This window comes from Serinus canaria, chromosome 1 (genome assembly GCF_022539315.1).
Source record: "Serinus canaria isolate serCan28SL12 chromosome 1, serCan2020, whole genome shotgun sequence".
NCBI classification, from domain to species: Eukaryota; Metazoa; Chordata; class Aves; order Passeriformes; family Fringillidae; genus Serinus; species Serinus canaria.
Window position 1 is genome coordinate 76,837,923 of NC_066313.1, and position 25,726 is coordinate 76,863,648.

The following is a 25,726-nucleotide window of genomic DNA, read 5'->3' on the forward strand; positions in this document are numbered from 1 at the left end:
TGCGAGCTGCCAGAGGGGCGTATGGCCCTCCCCGTTCTCCTTCGCCCGGCCCGGCACACGGAGGATCCCTCGCACGCACCCTCTCTCCAGCTCCCCGGCAGCGGCTCCCTGCCGGCCGCCCCCGCCGCCCCCAGCGGTGACACCGGCACCTGTCGCCGTCCCCAGGCGGGGAAGCCGGGAGGCAGGGCAGGCGGGCGAGGCGACACCGCGCTCCGCCAAGGGCACCCTGCCCCGCCAGTCCCCCCGGCCGCCGCTCCTCGGCTCCCATCCAGGAACGGACCGAGCAGGAGGGGAACTCTGGGGGGGAGACGGGGTTCTGCCTCATGGGAAGGTTTTGGAGCCGTGGGCTCAACTCAGATACCAAAGGGCACCCACAAACATGGGGCACCCACAAACAGCCACAGCAGGTGGATTTGCTCATCACCAGCACCGTGCAAAATTACAGGCTATGTCTTGGAGCACTTAAGGAAGCACCAGCCGAGCTCACTAGACACAGAACAACTAAGAAGTTTCTAGCCCTAGAAGTTCACAAGGCACTGCAAATAGTAAATACCATGTAATATAAGACATCCCACTTCTTTCCTTTTCAAATAATGGCCCAAAGTTTTTTGGATTCACTTTCTGCAAGCCTAATGGTTAAACTTCCTGAAGTTTTAGCTAGCCAGAGGAAAATAGAGGAAGAAAACAAGCAGCTACACAGAAAAATATTAAGTTAGCCTATAAAGAAGGGCAGATGCTTGCACAGGCAATTATCATGTAATGTCTATTTTTATACTGTTTTCACAGTGCTCTAATCTCTTATTAGATGGTTTTGAGGGTTTTTTTGTTTTGCTTTGGTGCTTTGGTGGTTTGCTTCCAGTTTTTTGTTTTTTCGGGTTTTTTTTGGTTTTTTTTAACGGGCTTGGAAGTGTAAATATGAATCCAGAAATATTCACTGTTTTGCAATACAGAACCTAGTATACAAGAATAGGTTCTTGTTTCAGCAGAGGCTTCAGCTTCTTTGATATTGACCATTTTTCCCCCTAAATCCTTTAATCTACAAAGCGCTATTTTTATACAGAGGGCAAAAGTGTATGGTGGGAACTCCAGTATACAGGGATTTTGTATTAATACTAGACCAACTAGGAACAGAACATGCACAATCGGATCTGGATAATACATTTTAATTCTATTTAAAAGTGTCTCTAAAGAGATTCAGCTAAGACTCATTGGATTTTCTATCTGGCAATTTTTACAGAGCAGCAATTTCCTTACAACGGTTACAATTGCCTTAACTAATGCAATTAGACAGAGAGGTGGTTATTTAAAAAAAAATTAAATTTCAGTGTAGTATTTTTACATACTGCTTTCTTTTTCCTCTCTCCTCAAAAGTGCACAAGACACGGAGTGGCATTCCTTAAGACCCCTCAAGAGGGAAGCGCTCCTCTGTGTGCTGCCCCAGTGGGCCTCCCGGTGTCCGGCCCCGGTCCCTGTCCCGTCTGTCCGTCTGCATCTGCCTGCAGCACCACGGACAGCGGAGCAGCGCCCGGCCCCAGGGCGGGGAGCTGGCAGGACACAGCCCAAAGCCAGCTCGACTTGGCTGCTGGCTCCAAACAAAGGAATGAATGAGAGGGAGTAGAGTGAAATAGAGGCCAGCCACCCACTATCTCTCAGGAATGCAGAGTATAACAGAACCCTAACATTTGCATGAGAAACTCTCTCCAAAAGGGTGTGGCTCCCAAGTTCCTCTTTATAGCATCAGAGGATGCTATGCATCATACACTATCTACTACTATTGTTCCTTTCTATATTTTCCTTCAAATGCTGGGCCTTTGCCAAAACACCCTGACATTTCTCAACCACGCGAAGCTCAGGGTGATGGCAAAGAAAAGCAAGAGAGGGGGAAAATGGGCGGTATGCCTATAGACAAAGAGAAAATGTGTTTCTTACTCCTGAGGAAAAAAAAAAGAAAAGAAAAGCCTTGTACTCACATCTCAGAAATGTAGAGCAGTTGTTTACATCTTGGGGTTTTACAAAGAAAACTCAAGAGAGCCATCTGGTGTCCTAACCTGTGATAAAATGTGTGCAATTCTAGTCAAAGAGAAGGTTCTGCTAACATGAATTGCACAAGTATGAACATATCAGATACCTTAAAAACTGGGAACTGCATGAGGATATGCATTTAGGACAAATGGAAATATCTTATTTATGACGCTTTGGTACATTAAATAGAGTTTTATTTCTGATTAACAAAACTCTGGATATAAAAACAAAGTATTAAAAGGCAAAGGGGGAGAAAAGGTTTTCAGTGCTTTCTACTCTCCCATCTATTCATTTCTAACTGGTATTTTATCATGGATTTCAGAAGTTTTCTAAACAAAAACATTATAGAATCTATAAAATTGCTTTCTTTGATGAATTTTATAGGAAAAAATTCAATGTATATAAAGTGTGGATAAAATACTTGCTTTATTATATGTTACGGGATAAAACATTATTATTACTCTTTTTGTTTAATGTACAACTGGGAAGAAACTGTATTCCATTTCACCTAATTTAACATGTAAATTTCAATGTCACCTTTTCAGGCATGAAATTACAATATTAAAATATACACCATTGTAATTTTCATATCTGCATGTACTAGAGATACATAAAATGCTTTTATAAGAAATTCAATTAGGAAAAATGGTATTCAATGCTTTATAGTCTATTCTGCCTAGATCCATAAGCTACAAAATGTATAGAACTTAAAATGTCATCTTTACACTCTATGGGCTGTGGGTTTTTTTCTTTTTTATTAATTTATTTTAACTCATTATATTTTTTGCAATAACTTGGATAATGTTACAAGCTGCAGAGTAATGCAGTTCAATGCAGCCATGAAAACTCTACAGAGATTTTCCTTTCATAAGCCATTTCAATATAAACAAAAATATCTTCTACAGGTATGCAGTCATGTGCACACACTCCACCCAAGTTTTCTCCTCCCAGATATCCTGAAACCACTCTTGATATCAAAACTGAAACAAAATAAATCAAATAAAGCCCAAATTTCTTACAAGCATATGTTTTCTACAAGTGCAAAATGTCAGATTAGTACGTTACTACTAAACATGTTTAAGTTTCATGAGCTCTGGTGAAGTTTTTATTGCACTTGCTTGCAAAGAGTAGGGCTCACAGAGCTCACTTGTCCAGTTAAATACACTAGAAGATGATGAGGTAAAGTCAGCTTACATTCTAGAAGTCATTAATAAAGTATAGTGAATCTAGATGTTCTTTCAGATGCTACAGAGCTGAAGATTGTTCTGTGTCTTTGCAAATGTTTGTTCTTTTCCTTTGGAAGTTGTTGTGTTCTACAGTAGCAAAAGTATTAGCACTTTACTCCTTATACCACTCAAAATAGGATGGTCTAGGCATGAAAGTACCAACTTAGGCCTAACAATTGAAAGGCATGCATAAAATTACATCTAGACCATGGGAAAATTTACTATTCCAAGAAGAGACATTTTAGGAATGGAGAAATTACTTGTTTCTTAATAGTGATGGATTTATTTTATCACCATTGTGGTGCTTCTGATCAGACTGATTGCCAAAGTACTGTTTGCAGCAGAAGTTATAATTCTGATTTGTTGCTTCTGACAAAAACAAATTATTGAAGGTTGCTGGCAGTTTAGGTGGACCATAATTAAAGTGTCAAAATTCAATGAACATACTAAGACCCTTGCACTCCCCCAAATATCATAAGAAAATGTGATACAGTCCTACAAATAGAATTATTAGTGTAATCACAAACTGATAACTTCCCAAGGCCCACAGTGTGTATGTATAGGGAGGATGGGTGCTGGTAAGCAACAGTAACTTTCCATTCTTGATTTAAATGTCTTGGGGAAAAAAGATGAAACAAGAGAAGTAATGACTTGAACAAGGTGAAGCATAATCTACGGCTTACTCTATAGATTGGTAATTGTTTAATTGTACAAAACTGAAAAACATAGAAAAGCATTTGTCAGCTTAAAAGATCACCTCTTTCATTAACAGACCAGTATGAACGTGTTAAAACATAGATAAGAATTCCCTTTTCAGATAGCTTATGTGCATTCCATGTTTAGAAGACTAGTACAGTATGTTTGTGCAATGAGCTGGTAACAGTTTAAATTAGGTCATTAGAACATTTTATATGTTCTTGTCTATTATTCTGGATATAATTCTCCTTATAAGTTATTGTTAATTTCCCAAAAGGCAGTGTACTATGAAGCAGTGAAATTTAAAATCCTTAACACCCTGAACACTTGATTGACAAGACTTTGATATGACTTTGAAGATGACTCATTGATAAGACTTTGAAGAACATTTAAGAACAAAATTTGTTTAACATGATAATAAGCTTCACAGGATTTGGATTTCTATCCTTTCACACTTCTTTGTGTCAAAAGCACTTTCAGTCTTAGCATTCACAACCTACTCAAGGAGCCAAAATCATGCATATTAAAATTTACTAAATACAGAGAAGGTCCTGTGGAATCACTTGCTTAAATAGATCAGGTGAACCCGTTTAATTAAGACAAAAGTAAGCTTCCAATATATTGTTCAAGGGACTGCACATATTTTTTCCAGCCTCTTCACAGGATTTGGCTTATGTATCCAACTCAGAAGAAAAAACATTAAAACATAATTCCTGTATATGCAAGAATAAATTAATGCAAGCAAGTCTAGCATTAGATGACTGCTTATGCAGAGAACTATCAAAACATTCTATTCAAATACCTAACACTATCCAAACACAACACCTACAGTGCTGCCAATAGCAGCTCAGGAGCAGTATTTCTTCTGCATTGACCACTTCTTTCACACATTACATTCATTTCTTTCACATATTTCCTGAGATACATCCATAACTCAAAAGACTAAATACCTCTACACTAGATATTGACTTACTCTTTAGACATTACATGATTCTTAGATTTCTTCTTGCTTTCACTTTTTTTTACTTTGCTGTCCTCCTTTCCTTTCCAATGCTAGATTGCATGGATTATCCCGCAGTAATGAGTCTTATAAATAGTCCTGTGTCAAGTAAAATACCTGCTTTAATTCAGAGTTTAATTTTTTATTCCATGGGCTAACTCTTCATCCTTCAATAAGGGAAAAAGGTGGATGAAGATTCTTAACACTATTTTTAATAATTGATCTTTTGGCCAGATAAGATGTATGATTACAGCTCCTAATTTTTAGCAAAGCTCCTGTGAGATCTTTCATGACTCTTTCTGTTTTTCACTCTGTCTTTCCTCTTCTTCTGATACCACTTCTTTGAGACCAGGTGAACAAAAGAAACCAGCTGGGTGGACAGGAATATCTGTACAGCACAGAGATCATATAAGAATCACCAAAATAGCTCACCGAGGCCCAAAACTTAAACCCGGTCTCTTTTAAACAGTTAAAAACGACAGAGAAGGAGGAAAAAAATTAAAAACAATCAAGATCACATTCTTGTATATAATCCAAAAAAGTAATTAAAAATTAAATACTTTGTGGTTTCTGCAGTGACATATATAATATTTTATCTTTAAGAATGAAAGAATCTCTTTAAAGAGAGGTTTCTAATGACTAATTACAGATACACATTACCATTACTTTTGTTCTTACTAAAGCTAATAGCAGATCTGCCACAAGACTGCTTCAAACAAGGCTCTGGTGACACAAGCCAGAAAAAGGACTTTCATTAAAGAAAAACAATCACAAACACCACCTCCCCCCCCCCGCCCCCCATCTTTAGTCCACACAGCTGCAGAGAGCAGTTTAAGATTTAGAGGCCTAAAAACAGCATGGAGAGCTTCTTCATTAACATGCACAGCTTAAGCCAACATCTGTTGTGTTTGCTTATCTAGCCACAGCAGGACTTGTCTGCTTGGCCTGACTTCTGGAGCATGCAACAGACTTTGCTGTCATTCTCTCAAGTAACTGAAAGTCCCTGTAAGGTGAGTCTGCTTAATTTTGCTGTACAGAAACAAAGGAAACACTGTCCCTAAGAAATTGTCTCTACAGTGAATTTGCTCTGGAGTCAGCACAGCTGGCAGAGCATGTGAGCTGCTCTACCTGTTTCATGCTACTCTCCAGTGAGGATTTCCTGCACCTAGAACATATTTACAAATGGATTTCTTGCTTTCCTTGAACCAGTATGAAAACACATGACAATATGAGAAAAAAAATGTGCATTATTTCTGAACCCTTGGAACAAGGAAGATGTTGGATTTTGACCATCTCACAGAGATCCAGGAGAAAAAGCACTTTATATGCATTAAAATAAAATACTGAACAGAAAAGATAGTATGAGCAGAGATGTACATAAATTGCTATTTTGAGAAGCAGAAGAACGATTCCTCTCAAAATGCATCTAATAATCTTCTAAGTATAAAAAGTGATTTTTACAGGAAGACAGGAAGAACTGCAGCTTGTCTGCCCATGTGCATGAATGCACACATGCCCACACAAAATCATCCACAGCAATACTTTGTTTCTTGGAAGAAAACATGAAAAATACTCCCTGCCAAATAATCTAGGAAAAATGGTGTTATTTTCTGCTATGTGACCTAAAATTGACAGTGTGATTAATTTCACAAAAAACCTTTCAGATAGTCATCTTTGTTTGCAATTATTCTACTTCTGATTAACTTTTGAATAACTTTTGATTTGCAATCCCTTTGATACTATTTTAATGACATTTACAAAGAAAAAAATAAAAAACAAAACAAAACTAGCATCCTGTTCTTTTCTTGTTCAAGAGGGAAAGTCATACAGTATTTGTCTGGGTACTGAAGGGAGAAAAAGCAGATATACAATTCTGGCTAATTCCACATTCATCCAAAGGGTGAGCCTTGATTCCCTCTCAAGTCTAATCAAATATACATGACCTGTCCTTTGAGGTTCAGACACAACCAATATCCTCTGAAAAAATCCCATACTCTTGTTCCCCTGTTCCCCTTTCCAAACAAACAGAAAATTCAGTGCATTGTCTAATACTTTCCTTGAATGCAATAAATAGATGACAGATAAAAATCCCTGTAAAAACAATTATGGCTAGCTTCTTTTCAGTTAATCTAGATTTTTAGAAGTATTTGACAAGCTAATATAGCTTATATAGGCATAGGAACAGATTTTTCCTTTCTCCCCCTCAATCTTCATTCTATATTATTTTCTTTGACTGAAAGATTTTCTTTGCATTGACACACTATTGTTAAGCAAAAGATGCAAACAAATATTATCTATTGCAAAACAAAAATGCCAGGAGGAAACTTTTTAGATATCACCCTTCTCTTTCCTCTTTGATAATCTGGTAAATTCAGCTCTAGCTTCATCAACATCAGTGGTACTTGCTGTATCAGCATTTCCATTTTACTTCTTCCAAAACAGAAACATTGATTTCTTCTACAATTTTTATGTCTTTAAAAAACCTAATAAAATCAGTAATGAATGCTTTGACCTAAGAAGAAAAATAGGAATTTAAGAACTTCTGTTTACCCATCTTGTTACTTATATGATCTAAAACATCAAGACAAATTTCACAGTTGCTATCTTGTTATTCATTTTGTAGACATGTTATATAAAATATAATGAATACTGGAATTATTTTTAAATCCTGAAAAAATTGGAGCACCTACTTATGTTACTGTGGTGATTTTCCTGGCTAATACTTCAAATACCACAGTATTTATTATTAGTAGTAATAGCATGAATGCTTCTAATATAGTGACCTGATTTCACAACCCAGTCCTACAAAGTAACACAAAATATCTGACATTTAAGACTTAACTCATCCAAAGCTTTCAACATCATATCTCTCTGAAGTGCAGTGCAATTATCTGATTTGCCAGCAGTGGACACTGTTTGTCTAGTTATTCACAGATATATTGACTGAGGAATATCTTGCAACCCATATTGTCACATTTTTCTTTAATTCCTTGCACTGCAAGTAATTAAAAAAAAAAAAAAAAAAAAAGGATTTATTTGTACCAGACACTAGCTGAGTAAAAATTGTGTGGAAGAATTATTTTTCAACATCTGTGTAATAGCATACTGCACCTTTTAAAAATAAAAGAAAAACGTTAAGCAACTTTAGGAAAAATAAATATAGATTTATTTACATGGGGTTGGTTTCTGCCTTAATCCTAATAATTTCAAGTTGCAGAAAATGTTCTGATGTGAAAAATAGATAATTATTTGCTTGTATTTTTCATAGAGTGATGTTTATGAGACTGAAACTCTACAGGCTTCGCATTTTTTCTATAAATTTCTTGCAAATAATGACACAAGCAAGCTAAAAATTCTAAGGAGAATATTCACTTCAGTTTCCTCTACCATTTGTTGAATAACACAATTGTTCAAAATCTCCAAAGGATATGCTTTACCTACTGATATTTTTACAGGGGCTTTGACGTTAAGCTGAAAAGTAGGATTTTTTAGGATGAAAGAATAGATAGCTATAAGACCAACACAAAGAGTTCCAAAAGGTTTAGTAGAAATCAGCCTAGCTGGTTGGAAGACAGTTTCCATTCATCTTAAAAACAGAAAGTTACTCCTAACATTTTAAAAAAGCCATGCACAGGTTTAATCACATATAATATTATCTCAGGCACTATTAAAAAAGTTACAGCAATCATCTACTTATCTCAGTATTCAAATGATTCATTAGGCTCCTCCTAAAATGCCTATCAGTCTAACCCTTAAATAAATGCAGTTCTCATGTAAGAATGTCCAGTATCTGAATAGAATAATTAGCTAATTTTCTGCTGAAACCTCATAAACAGGGCCCAAGAGTCAGCTGCCAGTATGTGTACACAGGACACCCACAGAGGCTATCAGAACTATGCTTTTTGTCATATGAAAAGACAATTGTATTCAGTGGCAGTGATGCCTTAAGTTTTAGCCCTCATGTTTTCCAGATTCTATACTGCAGTAGTGTATAACTCTGAACTTCATATGAAGAGTAAAGAAGTTCTCTTCACAGCTGAGTTACACAAAATAATCCATTTCCAACATAAGAAACAAGGACACCACTGCAGCTTCAGGCCCAAAAAGTACAAACAGCAGCGAACTGAAGAGAGCAATCTGGGAGGATGGGACTTCATCACCTCAAGCTATATTTGGACAATTTACCCCAATATGTAAATGGACCAAAACCTATAAAAGTGTGAAAACTTCTGACCCAGCATCCATCTGGGGTGGAGCCACAGAGGGGCCCTTGTACTGCCCAAGTTGTGTCCTTTGAAGGCCTTTTAAAAAATACCTACTGTATTCCTTTAGCTCTATCTAGCCTCTGTTCTAGGGAGCCTCTCAAGGCATCAGTAGGATCATTTGAGATCTGCCTAAGACTATTGTGAAATTGCCTCCCAGAAAGCCGGCAACTTCAGACATTGGTGAGAGATTTAGTTTCTAGCAGGCTGCACCCACTCTTTAAGAACTTGGTCAAAGACTATTTCAGTCTTTTATTTTATGTATAAAAGCGACGTAGAAGCCATCAGTGCATGAACAGGCAACACAGAATACTTGGACTAGACTCAGAGACTGCTAAAACTTCCCTCCAATCACATCAGCTCTTCAACCTGTTCAGTCTTTGACACTGGTAAGCAGAACACTGTCCCTTCCCAAGCCCCACTTTTCCCAAACCATCCACCTTAAAACTGAACTCACTACTGGTGGACTAGATTTCTCTTCAAACTCCATCCCCTGGGGCACATTTTTTACCAAAAATCTGTAAGCATCCCTTGCATTGCCCTCCTGTGTTCAGATAGGTCTTGTATTTTCAGTGGCAAGTTTAAATTAAAATTTATCACCTCAAGCCTTGGGGCTTTTTTACTTATTTCTAGACTTAGTTTAAACTCTATGGAAACTTGATTTAGCTACAGATGTAGGGAGGAAGAGCTAAATTAATACCAGGAAACAGCTTGATGAGTGAAAGCTCTCTTTGATGCAATCCAAATTGTGCTCTGTAAATAATAAGTGAGAGGTTCTGGCTATGCTAGACTGACAAGGAAGGACAGAAGTCATTAGAAACAGAACAATCTGGCAGCCAGATTGCTCTGAACCTTTGCTTTTTCACTAATATTCTCTCTCTAGAGACAAAGCCATCCTTTCTGGGCCTTAAAGCTCAAAGACAAACAATGTACATGAAATAATTTATTGCGAAGAAAAGAAGAAAGTTTAAAGCTATGGTTGCAGTTTTACACCTATGGAATAGGGTACTATACCACTCTCTAAGTATCAGTCATATAAGTAAGTTTTTGGTGATTTTGTTTACTATTGTCTCATACAAAATAACAGTGCTTTGATGCTACTCACAATTTTTAAATTAACTGCTAAAACCTTAGATACAGACAGATTCAATTTTTGAATTTAATCAATTTTTAAAATAAACATCCTCATTAAAAAAAAAAAAGATTTCCAACAGCAGGAGACCTGGATCTGAACAACATACAGATATTTCTAAATCAAATGGTTTTCTTTTTCCCAAGACAGAAGAACACTCTGTTTCACCAAACTGAAAATGTATGCAAAAAAAGGATTAAAAATATTTTATCTGATAAGTTGCCTGAGCACAATTTATTTCTGAAATTATTTATGATTATAAGTCAGCACATTTAAACATGTGGAGCTGTTGGCAATTTAAACCTTGACTGCTTCGTACATGCGTCACAGGACATGTGATTTTCTGAAGCACAGAAAATCTTTTCCACTTCCAGTATATTTTCAAAATATTATTTTCTGATGCCCTTCATTTATGACCCATAACATTCAAACCTTCCCTCTACAAGAAGTTAATCAATCTAAGTAATCTATCAATGGTGTACACAGGCTCAAATATGAATATCAGCAGTTTCCAGACAAAGCTTAAGCAATTTAGCTCCCAGACTCAAAAAGTTTCTCCAAAGATCATCACAAGACATAATTTCTTATATTTTTACCTAAAGATATTAATTTAATAAGTATGCTTTAGAAAGGCATAGATTTATATACAAAATTAAACACACAGGAACACACAATTTGCCCACTGCCAAAGGTGAAATGTAAGGCTGAGTCTAGAGAACAAAACTTCAGAGAGCCTGTCAGGAATGAAACTAAATGAAAAGACAGTAAAAGATGGAAGAGCATAAGAAAATGAGTCTTTAAAAGTCCTCAGAATTTTTTTAAAAGGATAAAGGAATTAAGGTTTTATACATGTACACTGACACATGTGAAAACACTCAAATGAGAGAGATACTAGAAAACGAGATAAATAAAGATGTTATTCAAAGAAATCTGTGACCAATAGTGATTTAAGCAAATTTCAAATTGATCATTACTAAATTAAGACTATTTTCTTTATTCCAAGTGTTCAAGAAAAAAAATGAAGCTACAGAAAAGCCTTTTTGAGCTGAAAGAACAGATCTCTTTTGCTGACTGAAAAATAAATTGGCCATTTTTTTTCTATAAAAACAATAGTAAATGACAAAAAATTCCAGAAAAATTGTACTTACATATTTAAAAAAAGAAAAAGAAAAACAATTCAAAGAGCATCATACACTTACAAATCAACAAACCTGATCTTACTGAAATGGAAATCTATATCATAGCTTATGATATAATGCAAAGTTAGAGAAAATATTTTAACAATTTCAGTCATCACTAACTACTTGGCAATAGACAGGAAGGAATAATATAATATCTAAGAAAAGACTGAGTGGTTATTCATGGAGAAGCCTTGCTGTGCCCTATTCTGAATCTCTCCAAACAAAAACTAGGACCTTTTGTTCTCATACAAAAATTAAGGCCGACCAGAGGATTTTCTGGGAAAATCCCCTTCATAAGACAATTACCTTAACATGAATTGTCTCAGAGTTTCAGTTAACAGTGGTATTCAGCACCCTGAATGTATTGGCATTTTTCCAACACAGATTCTAAGGTGCTGAATCCAAGACTCCATTCCTCTTCTACTGGCCTTAAAAGTAGCTTTTAGATTTAGATTCCTAAGCCAAATTCTGCCTCTCTGAAATGGATCTCTGAGGCTTCAAACACAATGAAGTTTTTAAGTTCCTATAGGGGTTTATACCAATAAAAAATGTTCTAGATAAGCTTTTTAGAAATGAAACTTTCAAAGTTATTTTAAAAGTTATCAATTTTCTGTAGTTGATAAGTGGTTGTTTGAAATAGGCTTTCTGTATTCCAGCATAAGCTGAAATATCCTGGATTTCCTTTTTTTCCTGCTTATAGTTCTTATGCCCATCAGAAATCTTTAGGCCATTTAAATTTTCTCACTAAAGCCACCAAGGGTGCTAATTAAAAGATTATGTAAAACAGTTATCATTTGAGGCACTGCAACAATATAAATTATCAGGGATTAGCCCCTTTCATGCATTCAGTTATACATGCTGGATCTTTAATATTTTGTATTGTAGCTCTGATCATTTCTCCTGGTTATTCAGTGATGCCTGAACACATCCCAGGACAGATCTTCTTTCTCTTCTGACTGTACTTAATCAACATTCTAACATATTAACAAAAATCTGGTATATATGCACTTTTTTGCACACAGGGGCTCCCATAGTGACCTTAAAGCTGAGAGGAAAGTAACTGAAGATTTATCATCTAGCTAGCAGAAATTAATAGTACTGTGAGCATCTACTCTCTGTGATAAGAGCTGGCTATCTCCTCACTATTTCTCTGCAGATAAGTTGCAAGATACTTGTAAATGCTTCCAGCTTTTGGGCTGGAAGTGAGGAAGTGAAATGAAAGCATGAGATGAAAATCTGGGATGCTCTATGTTGTAAAGCCCTCCCAGCTTCCAATACATATTCAGATAAAAAAAGAAAAGCATCAGCCATTTTCATACACACTGAGTTTGAAAGAATATTTCCATTTTAAAGCTTCTCACGTTAAAATACTATATAATTTATTGGCCTTTTGTATGAGCTTAATGTAATTTTGTTCATTGAACTAAGTCAGCTATTAAAAAAAAAATATTCTTGGTGCAGTTCTGCCATAAAACTAAACACTATACCTTATTTAGCTAAGACACAATACACAAGTTTACTCATTCTAACCATCAGCACATGTTGACATTGCCCTGGGAAAATGAATTTTAACTTCATTTGAATTTAAAGGCAGGCTATAGATACTGCCCTGCTCTGGGTTGCTCTGCTCCAGATAAACACAGAAGTACAAACCAAAAAAGCCCCTCTATTTTTCCAAGATCTCCTTGTGGATACTCAATTTTCAATATATACAATGATGTAATATTATATATAATATACAATTTTCAAATGTATATTAATGACAACAAACTGACTTTGACTTTTCCTCAAATGTACTTTCTCTGTCCCTTTTCTCTATTTGGTGGCCAGCACCAGTAATCCTCTTGTCTCTCTGTTCCTTTACTTTGGCTTTGTTAACTTTATATTGCTACCTAAGAACCACAACCTTTCCACATTGCTGAGATTCAGTCTGTGCTATTTTTGAATTGTTAATTACTTTGTTTTAGCTTCCTTATAATCAAATCTTATTCTCTCCTTTGTGGCAGAGCTTTCCTTTGGAAACCACTGAAGTACCCCCATAGTGTTACACTGCTCTGTACATGTGGTATCTCCTGTAAGGACTGAGCCTCTGTGACAGCTGGGACAAGACAAATCCTACAGCTCACTGGTGATCTCCATAGGCTAAACATTTCTGCTTTCATCACCTATCCTTCCCACTAATGGCTTTCTCCCAAAATACAAAATATAAGAGGAAATCAGTGCTGCTGCCAGCATCAGAATGTTTGTAAAGTTTTGAGGTGGAACACAAAGCTGCACATCCTTTAATATAAATTAAACTATACAGACTAGTTAACTTTAGTATAAATATGGCCATATACTCAGTGTTGTCAATTTAGTCTTAGTTTTGTGGTAATTACAATTATTAGTACAGGAAAGGAAATGAATTCTGAAGAACAGTAGGTAGATTTTAAAAGACAAACAGGTTTTTTCTCTGATAAACTCAATATTACTGTCAATTAGAGGGAAATTCCTTGCTTATCCTCTCCCCACATAATATGGCAAACAAAGCAACAAACACCCTAAACCACACATTTAGAAAATCAAAATTTTATGAGTAAAAAAGAAAAAAAAAGAAACTGTTATGTATTCTTTAAAAGCAAAGATCATAGAGGCTCGGAACAGTCTAATTCACTTGTAATGTTGCCTTAACTAATAACTTGACAATTGAAATTACTTGTTTCTTTATGACAAATAAACACAAAAGCCAGGTAATACAATCTCATTCAGAAGTTGAACATTAGAGTGAGAGAAATGTTGCCCTATTCCCCTTTGCCTACTCTCTAACCAGCAGGTGGCACAAAGAGTAACAATAGAGCTCAAGCTCACCCAAAAGACATTATTATGTACTAAAGTTCCTCACAACAAGATCAAAGATAGTTCCTTTATTTTTTGTGTAATACTGATTCAACTCAAGCTCCAAGCAATGCTAATATTACTCAAATTTTTGAAAACACCCTCATATTTATTGTGACCCCTTAAGAAATCTTCAGCTAATCAAATAACATTACTAAGACAACACTATGGGAAGATGGAGTGGGAGATTATGCAGAAATGTCTATAAAACACATACAAACATTAAGAACTCTTAGAGGATTCAGATTTGCAGTTGATACAGATTTACACTAACAGAAGATGCAAAGAACTAGACTGAGGTCACCTAAACAACACTAGAATTTTGAAACTTAGGCTCCCTCTACATGGATCAACTTGTCCAAAGGAGACAAACACCCACTGAGACTTTGGAAAAATCTCACCACCCTCTACTGATTATAAATAAATCTATGTTCCTAAGAATTAGCTGAAATGAGAGAGGGAAGCATTCAACAGTTTTGGTACAATAGGAACTATTTTTGCTTTCAGCTTCTTAAAAGGAGCTCTCTGATCTCAATTTAGGTTCAATATCTGTCCCTTTTTTATTGTCCACGTCAAGATTTTACAAGCCTATTTTGTCCAACCTGCAGATAGGTTATCTTCACTCTTTTAATCCTATATTTTGCTAACTATTCCTTCTCTTCTTTTCTGGAGATCTGTCTCTCTCCCTAGGTGTGAGAGAGATACTGCAGAAGCTGTTCTTTCTCTGCTGAAGACTAGGTTCAGACCAGAATCAGAGAAGACATGAAGCGGGGTGAAGCTGCTTTGCCTTGGAGAGCTCGTGTTAGCACAGTCAACTTGTCTTTGTGTTTATATGGTCACAAATGTCACAACTTTCTGTAGATACAGTATGAAGATATTCACATGAAAAGCGCAGAGAGAAATGAAAATTCCTTAGCTGCATCTATTTTAGTTAAATAATTTCCCATGGAAATAATTGCATTCAAATCTTGCAGGAGTCATTTTCAGTAGAACATCTGGACATGCTAGATAAATTGTAAGATCTCAGGGATTAAGGGACAATACTAATGATTTATTTTTATTTTATTTTATTTTACTATCCTGAGCAGTAATAATGATAAACCTTTGAGGACTATTATGCTCTTGGTTAATTCAGTAATAACTCAGGTTATTAAAATAATTTTTAATAACCTGAGTTATTAATCTTTGTGAATCACATGCCATCAGACATGCTTCCAGTACTTAAGAGTAGCAGAAATTATTGAATGTGTTTTCTGTCTCACTACCTTCTGCCTCCAATTTTTTGCTCTCTCTTGCTTTTTCCCTCCACCCAAAATCTTTGCCTCTCTCTTCAGAATTCCAAATCATGTAAGTTATTCACCTATCTTCCAAGGGATTTCTAGACTAAACACTCCAGGGTAAAGAACTGCCCTACCGATAGGAAATGGAAGCCAGGAAACCTCTCTTTCTTTTGTTACAAGGCTACCAAATTACCTGCTGCCTCCTTCTGTTATAAGGTATTTGCTGCACATGGCTACAGCCCGAACAGAAGAAAGAGATTTTCCCTTCTCATTGCCTGGTTTGTAAGCTGCCATTCCCAAACCCCTCCTGTTTGTAAAAGATCTGGAGCTAAGACCACTTTATCAATACAGACATCTATATCTATTTCTACCTATAGTCCAAATCAAGTAAATTTATAACTGAAGAGGTTATTTTAAAAATTATCAGAATTTTATTCAGTGCTAGCTGTGTACCATGGCAGAAGAAATTAAATAAATCTAATGTTTAACATAACCAAGAAAGTTCTGAGCCCAGCCTCCAGAAAAGGCTCTGGCTGTAAATACCAAGTGAACAAATACAAATAATTCCAGAGTAGTTTATAGCACTACTGAAGAATAGAAGTAAAATTTTAGTTTGTTAGTAGAGAGAAGGAACTACAGATAAAACAGATTTTATTCACAATTTTTTTTTTTTGCTTGACAGTGATACTGCCTTTGCACTCAAATACCAGTAAAATTCCATGTTTAAAAGTCTCATGAAAAAAAAATGAGTATATTCATTTTAGTTAAACAAACAAGAATAAAAGAAAAAATGCTTCAAAGTAACTAATGCTCAGGGGTGACAACTCGGCAATCAATTACAGGTGGAGTTGACATGGCTTTAAAACTAATTTTATATTAGATACACAAAAATCAAGGGATCTCATTTGCTGGTCATTTGTGAAAATCTCAACTGTCCATAATGCCTATAAAAAGTTTGCAATATCAGCCCCTATTTTGAATATCCTAAGATAAATATCTACAATATTTTAGGATGCAGCAGGAATTGTCGTTCGACATTATTTCCCTGTTGTTATGGAAAGATGATGTTTCTCTGGTTCAAACAAAATTTTATCTGAATGCAGAGTTTAATATGTTAGCATACAAAAGGATTATATTCTAGTAAGCAGAAAAGCAGCAAATCTTTTCTTTTCTTTTTTTGACATGGCCTAAAAGCAAAAGGTGTAAATTCAAGGAATACTGTCAGATGCCTGTGTTAGAAGCCATATAGTGAGAAAGATTCACAGCAGGTGTCTTAACCATTAACAAACTCAAGAGCTAAAAATTAAACGTTGACAGGCAATTTGGGAACATCTAGCCATTCCTCACTTCTTGCACATGATGGTGCAGTAGAAGCAAAATTAATTGCCATGTCGATGTCAGCAAGATGCACAAAAGAAATGTCAATGATTAGTCAGTGAATGTTCCCACCAAGACACTGAATACGTTCAGACAACTTCTCCCCTCCTATGCAACTCATCCTCAGCTTTGAAATTCTGGAAGGGGCAATAAACAGAGCTCAGCAATGAAGAGCCAAGAATAGGGATCCATTTCTTGTTTTGAAAGTGATTAGAGGTATAGAAATGCAACTTCCCAGTCACAGAAGATATGGTTATTCTGTGGAGATGAAAGGTCTTAGCCAAGAGCACATTTCTCTTTGCACTTGCTCTCTGTCTGTTTAGATAGATATTCAGTTCCTGAACAAAATGAAGTTTCATTTTACATTGATTTATCTACCAGTCTCCAGCTCCCTAAGGTGAGCACTGCCTCCCTCTTCTAGTGACCAACAGCTTTAGGGGGAGTAAGAGCAGCTCACACATCCAAAAGAAAAAATGGCATCAGTTTTAGCAGATTAGCCTGCTGGATATTCATGCTGATCCTGCTCCCCATGTAGTCACAGCTCTGGAGGGCAGAGGAGAAGAATGTGAGACTACAAAGAACCCAAGTCCTTCCAGATGTATGGCTTTAGAAAAGCTTGGCGTATTTGCTTAAAACACACCAAAAATACACCAAAATTCTTAGTGCTCTGTAAAAGGTGGTTGCCTTGCATGCCCAAACTTCTGAAGTTAGTCTGGCAACTGTTAGCAGAAGTGTTACTGCTACTGGAAGTCTATGACTGTAATATTCCATCACAAGAACTTCATAAACATTTAAAATAATTGAGTTGCATTTTTTAAATCTCTGGAAAGCTATTTTAATGAATGTTCCTGAGTTTTTGTTGTAAAGAAAAAGTATCTCATGCAAATATTTGGGCGATATCAAAGTCAATGCCAGAGACATAAAATGATTTAAACACTTCCTACATTGATAGAAAAGAGATGCTATGGACTCATGGAATTTTCAAACTATTGTATTATGTTCACAAATGTTCTTCTATAGCTCAGCACTGTGATCACTAGATCAGCTACTAAGTTACCTTTAGAACACAAAGATATAGAATAAATGTTAAAGCAAACTATTTTGATTTAACCTGTATGTGGTCTCAACTCTCTGAGCAAATTAGAGCAGTCCAGCCCAAGTCTCGGTCATGACTTCTGCAGTACAGGACTTTTAAGGTTTGACCTCTGATACTTGACACAAAAACTGTCCTTCCATGGGACAAAGATCTGTGGTTCTGTGGTCCTATCTTGGCTTTCCCTGTGTAGCAAATGAACTTCAGTGGCTTTAGTAACCTACCTATGAATTCAGATAATTTATAGGTGGCTGTAGAAAGGTAGGGTTTGGCATCCTCCTCGAAGCCACAAGTGACAGGACAAGAAGAAATGGCCTCAAGCTGTGCCAAAGGAGGTTCAGGTTGGACATCAGGAGGAATTTCTTCACTGAAAGGAAGCATGGCAATGGCCTGCCCAGGGAAGTGATGGAGGCATCATCCCTGGAAGAATTCAAGAAACTACTGGACATGTCCCTTAGTTCTGTGGTGTAGTGGATGTGGTGGGGTTCAGTCAGAGATTGAACTCAATCATCTTGGGGGTCTTTTCCAACCTTCATGATTCTATGATTGTATAAAATTGTTCATTGACCCCTTTCCCCAATTAACTCAAACACACAGATTCAATGCATGAGTTGTGTGAGACACAGAAACTGCATATTTCTATTGGTTATAATGTTGAAAACCTCTTTTATTCCAGCCCACTTCATAACAAGTGCTTATTTTTATTACAGTGAAAGTACTAATGAAGAGACTTTTCATGGAATCAATAGCAAAGTGTCAATGATTTTGATAGATCAGACCCAAAATAGCTGCCAATTACAGTACTCCGAATTTATTTTGAATGTGTTTAAAAATGTTTATCTCTCTTGAGGCAGTTGGGGAAGAGCTGCTTGCTATTTCAGCTTGGAAATTTATTTGTGCAACAGGAAATATAAAGGAGAAGGATAATAAAATACTTCATTATACATGGTTTCTGCTTTTTTGTTGTGGTGGATCAGGGCACATTACATGGTTAGTTTAATGAAAACCATTAGAAATTTGTGTCCGAAAGTTACATATGCTGAAATAACTGTCCTCTATAAGAAAAGGCTTCAATGATGAGAAAATTTGTGGCATCTCCTCAAAAAAGTTCTGATTTTAAATGCCTGGACCCCAAACACCAGCCTGGTGTGAAGTAGCAATACTGAATTTGTCTCAAGTAGCATAAATAAAAGTAGGGCAAAAAGATGCTGGATGCTTGTAAATTGTTTTCATTTTTAAAAATGTATTTTGGACAGAAATTGTACTTAGCTTGCTCTAGTCAATAATTCCTAAAGCAATTTAAAGGAATTTTCCAAAAAAACTCCTAAACTCTTCCATCACATAAACAAGAAGTTTGCTTTCCTAGGAAGTGGCCATGTGTTTATCACCCCAGTTTTGAGCCTCCCAGCTGAGGCCAAGGCTTTCAAAGGCAGGCTCCTGAGGCAATGCTTTTAGGGTAACAACCTACCCACCAACACTTGCAAAGGCTGATAATCTCCAATTTGGAAGGCCAACCCAAAATCCTTGCCCAAGGTTAATATTGTCAGTCATACTACAGGACAGTAAAAATCACTGAGCCCTTTTCCATTTGCTGTACCTCTACAAATTCCCAGTGTTTAATAAATAAATCATACATAAGCTAATTGCAGCTTTATCTGTAATTTCTAAGATGACCTCATGTTTTGAGAATTGAAATAAGAATGACCGGAATGAACATTGAGGAAGACAGCCATAACAACTGATATTTAATGGAATAGTTGCCTATGTAAATTAGCTCATAAGGAAGATGTAAAAAACCTTCTGAACAGCCTAAGTTCAGCAAAATATTTATTTATAAATATTATTTAATTATTGAAAAAACTGTCTTTAAAAAAATATGTGCTCGCTTTTTAATGTCCAGCTATTGTACCATGTTAATGCGTGAGAACAAGGAAGCAGAACAAAACTACAAGTAGAAGCCAAAAAAAAAAAAAAAGTGGGGGGTGGAGGAGGTAATTTAAATTATTATTTGTGGCAGTGGAATACATATGGTGAAAACTAAATTTAGATTGGCTGTGATCCCACATATCCCATTAATTTTGGCTTCCAGACACAGAAAGAGTGTTTGGAACAGCCTCAGCACAGTGGGGTCCTGGCCCAAGACACAGAGGTATCAGATGAGAAGAGTAACCATGCATAAATATCCCTACACATATATATAGCAGACAGGAAGCAAAGCATATAATAATCCACATATCCATTCTCCCATGCGTCTGAAGTGTCTCTCTGAATGTATCTGCATGAAGATCAGATATTTGTCCTTAATCACAACATTTTATTGTCGAATCAGGCACAAGAAGAGCTTATGTACTCCACTGCTGACAGGGAAGAAATTTGTAAGTGAAATATTGTTTAGTGTGAACAAAATGAATGGAAGGGTGATTTTGTATAGAAGGGAAGGAGGGAAAGAGAATGTGCAGGTATGCAAGGGAGCAATCTTTGATTTACAGGATATAGGTTTCAGCTTCAGAGAAAGAGTTAGTCCAGAGCATCCCTAAATTACAGTCAGATCCTGACTGGAAAACATATTCAAAGAAATCTGCTTGCAAATTTTGCAGAAATCGGAACTTTTTTAATTCCAGTGATTGATCTGTAGGCTCAGTCCTCATTACACCACTTCTCTCCTTATACCATTTCTCATCAGAACAAAACCTTGAATTTTTTGTATGACAAATTTTCCACTTAAAAAAGAACAAGGCAACACTTTTTTAAATTTTCACCTGGCATTCAACAACTGTGCCCCCAGTTCCTTCTGTAGCCTGATTGGCAACACGGGTCCTGGAGACATACACCCTGGAAAATCTGTGTAGGGAGAAAAGTTCCCCAGAAAAAGGAATCCTGGGAACCCAGGATTCAAATTCCCCTGTCAAAGAAAAGCTATTGCAACCCAGATCTGGAATTAGGAAAAAATCTGTACTCTATCACCTCTCACCTTGCATGTGTGTACCAAACTTGGAGTCACAGTGCAAACCGAAGTGTCTCATGCTGTATTTGTCTGTGTGCCAAACATGACCTGACAAAGAGAAAACTCTGCCTGTTTTACATGCTACAGGCCTACCTACTAAAGTCTGTGTTCAGATATAAATGAGCACTATTAGAAGTGTGATCCTACATTTTAAAAAATCCAGATGAAATTATTCAGACTAAATTGGTTATCCTTCCTAGTTTTCTTTGTTTCTGAAACGTTACCTAAATGAAGTATGTTACTGAAAGGTATGTTTATCATTCTTGTGAACTCTGAAGAGAGATTTTACTTGGGAAGGTGAAAGAAGTGAGAATAAGAAAAATAAAGAAGCAGCCAAAACACAGCAACACTGATTTTTTTTTTCTCCTATCCTAGTTGCTTTCTATTTTGATCTATTGCACCCCACAACTTGATAAAAAGATTAAATTAAGGACAGCATTTGAAATTAAAATATGAATTAATTGCTTCATTAGGGTTTGCAGGTTCCATTCTAGAGTAAAATACCCAACTGAGGTTTGACATAAAAGTAAGCTGTGTTTAGGGCACACTAAAAACCACAGTAATATTTCAAGTGTAATATTGCAAACAAGTCAGCTGGAATGCATTAGCTGTTTCTGACTGTCAAAACAAGACAAGCTATGATTCAAAGAAAAAATAGCTATTTTTACTGCTAAAGTTCTGCAGTTGGCCCTAAGTTACAGGTGAGGGCACTGTAAGCAAAAAATAAAACCTTGGTACAGGCTAAATGCAGATACTTTTAAAGTGAAATATCTTTAAAAGGCACAGGGAAAACATCCTCACTGACATTTCAAATCAAAGAAGAGTAAATCTCAAATTGAAAGGGGTTTTATATTAATTTTTATAAATATATATTTATATATTTAAATACAATTATTTAGAGAACAATTGAATCTTTTCACTGTAAAATGCATACTGTATGCACATGCATATAGACATTTGAAGACAATTACCAAAACTCAAAGTTCATATAACCAAACTGATGCAAAGTTAAATCTTCTGAACAGTGCACCTAGTTAGGGAATGATCTGAGGTAAAACTGTACAGTAATAGAAATGAAGATACTAATTCAGACATTTTCCTCTATGATTATCAACCTTCATTTGATTATTTTGCAGGAGACCTGATATTCTAAGGTAGCTCTGTTTTTACTAAGTAAATGACACTGAAGAGATTTCTTTACTTTTTTCAAACAGGTTTCTGATACAACAAAATACATTACACACTCAGAATTATTTAAAGTTTAAATGTTAGTATTTTCTTTTCTAAATTGCTAAATATGGTTTTAATATTAGAAACTAGTATCTTTCAGGTATTACTTTTATTTTGCAAATATGAAAGGCATTTTGAAAGACAGCTACCATGACTTTTCCATTAAATGTATTATTTCAGCTCAAAATACTTAATTTAATCAAGCAAGAAAAAAGGCCACATTTAGTCACTGATGTAAATGAGATGATTTTAAAGAACACTCAGCATCAAACTGTTCCTCTGATAGTGAAACACTTTTTCTATTTAATTCACTAAGCACACAATTTTAAAGGTCAGCAAGAAATGAATAAAGTCTTTATTTAAAAGTTTTGAATACGGTTTGAATCTTGACCTCATTATAATTTTTTACAGTCTAAGATATGGAATAATGTAAATGTAAGACACTTTTTTAGAAAGACTGATAGAAAAAATGCCAGCTGGGTTGTCTGAAAACTGGAGTGAGAGAACTGAAGATGCTGGCATGTGCATGCCTAAGAGTTGAGTCTAATATATTTGGCTCCCTTGGAGTAAAATTCTGAAAAATAAACAAAACAAAACAAAACAAAACAAAACAAAACAAAACAAAACAAAACAAACAAACAAAAAAAAAAAACCCAAAAAAAAAAAAAACCCAACCGAAAAAAAACTGCCCAAGAAAAAATAAGAAAAAACCCAGAGCTACATTCTCTGGGATTTTAAAACTCATGAGACTTCCAACAGTTTGCAACCTTGAGCTATTACTACATTGCTTTAATGAAGCCATGTAAGCAGAAATATTCTGTAATGAAGAACTTCATGCAGAGAAGACAAATGGAAATATTTGACTCATTTACCAGAAGTCTGTTGTCTTTTGTGAAGCACTAGACATGAGGTCCAAACCCTAAGTTATTAAAATTTTTAACTAATCCAAGTTCTGCATGCTCTTTGACCCTGGACTATCAAATGCCTAAACGTTTGGATCTGGCCCCACACTTAAAACAATGGGATACAAACATAAACAAAGTCAGCTTGGCAAACAGAGGGACTCCCAGCAGGACTCAGTGCTGAAACTTGGGATTTCAGGCTGATTTTCCCATGCATCTTTACACTGCAAGAGCTAGTCAGCTCCAATTCTAGTAGGTCAAAATTCTGGCTGGGCCAAAACTCCACACTGGGTGCCTAAATGGTTTGCTCAGTGCCTCCTTTACTCACAGCAACTCTGGCAGAACTGTCCAAGCCCAGGATGGTCCCCAGGATCCCAAGACAGGGAGCAAAGTTTTCTGCTAGACACATGGTGGGGGTGAGGAACAAGGAGGATGATGATGATGAAGATGCAGTCAGCTACTCCCAGAACACTGCAAGGAGACACTTTTCTTCAGGAAATGCACTTTTCTAACATTTTCAAAGCTTAAGTACCTAAAATGAGCTTGATGACACAAAATAAAGCTAATGATGTCACAAGAAGGCAAATATAATTTTTCTTTCAACTCAGACCAGTCAGGCCATCACCCCACGTTTCATATTTTGAGAGAAAGTGAGCATTACTTTCATGCACAAATAATTTACGTTAAATCTCTACTACTTAGTGAGACTTTGATAATGTTACATTTGAGCAGCTACAGTCAAAACAGAACTACAAAAAATAACAAAGCCGTGCTTTGTTTTATTCACTAGCAAAAGCACATGCAATAAAAGAAAAATCACAAACCGTCACAAAAATTTCATCATTTAATAAAAATATATTTTCTTTCTTTTTTAATAGAAACAGGATGAATATAGATATTTATCTGATCTATATTCATTTCACAAAAGTAATTTTTACTGGATCTTGCATGTAAATGAAATTAAACAGTTGGTATTTATCAAACAAATTATGAGAAAGCTGTCTGGTAAAACACAAAATCTATTGCTGAAGTTAAAAATTTCTATAAAAATTATTTTGATGTCACCTACCCATCTAAGGTGTCTAAGTTCCTCCCAACAAAGAAGATTAGCCTTGTTTCCCACCTTCCTTCTTCTTCCATCAACCTTGCTACCACCAAAGCTGTTATTGATGCAAGTGTCCTGCAGATCATGTACTATCTAGGGCCCTCAAGTATATCCATATATTACCAATCATCATTTTCCCAGTTTCAACTTTTTTTTACTCCAAAGTGGTAAAACTGTGGGTTTTTTAAGGAATAATTTTAGATAATGCAATCCAACTTTGACAATTTGTGATGGACAAAACTTAATTTTCACGGCAAACCATTTTAATCACTTATATAACACCAAACAGAAAATCACTTATATTGAGTAAAACACCAAAAGGTTTCCATCAGAATACAACTAAAGAAACTCCCTTTGAGCAGGTTCAGAAATTTGATATCAAACTGTGTTAGAAATAATTTATTTCATGAGGGACACAAAAATACTGGCTGTGGGAAAATGGCATAAACAGTTGAGGCTTTCAGCAATGCTCTGCCAATATCAATGGCAAAGGGAGGAGAACTTTAAGGTATAAGGACTGCTATGCCTCAGTTAAGAAACCAAATATTTTTGGAGATCAGGAGCCCACTGAAGGAAGTAATTAGCCCAAGAAATGGCTGTACTTATGACAGGGATGTCTAAGTACTCCAGGGGAGACATCTTTTTCAAGACTGCACACAGTTTGGAGTCAGCAGCAATATTTACCTAATACCAATGTAGATTTATGGCCAATGATCAAAAAGAAAAATACCAGTTTCATGCTCCAGCACCCATTTCCAAAACCCTCCTGATACTGGTTCAGTCAGATTTACCTTATTAAATTTGTTTGGGATTGAAGGCCTGCATGACAAAACAAACTGAATTAATTTGTTTTCTCTTGCAGTGAAGAAAGCTACATGTGTAAGGAGAGAATACTTTTTTACAAATCCAAAGCATTATCTTAGCAAGACTTAGTATGCATGTCATAATAACTCAATATTCATGCCAATTACTGTCTGAAAAGAATGTCTGATTTTTAGGCCAAGACAAATATATTCCCACACATTTCTGCATTACATAAATGAATTTAGTGAATGGCTATATTAGCAATGTGTTTATATATCATGACTTATATTCTTTAAAAAAATTAATTACGTTGTTTCCTCTGGATTTTACTCTTGCCCTAGCTAGAAATATAATTGAAATATTTAACTTCACTTACTTATGCAACCAGAGAAAATGAGGTACTTACTATTGCAAAGAAGGCAAGGCAAGTAATAAGAGATTAAAGGTCAAATGTTTGAAGGCTGCATCCCAAATAATGACCAAGCAAGCACAGGAGCAAGCAAAAAAGCTAGAATGGGTTTGTATATCATTAAGGAAC

The 25,726-nt window shown here is 36.0% G+C and overlaps 1 protein-coding gene across 2 annotated transcripts in view; it reads right to left on the bottom strand.

Annotated features, from left to right (window-relative positions):
* Positions 1 to 25,726, bottom strand: part of FGF14 (fibroblast growth factor 14) — a 373,108-nt gene that overhangs the window by 120,427 nt on the left and 226,955 nt on the right. The window lies entirely within an intron of this gene.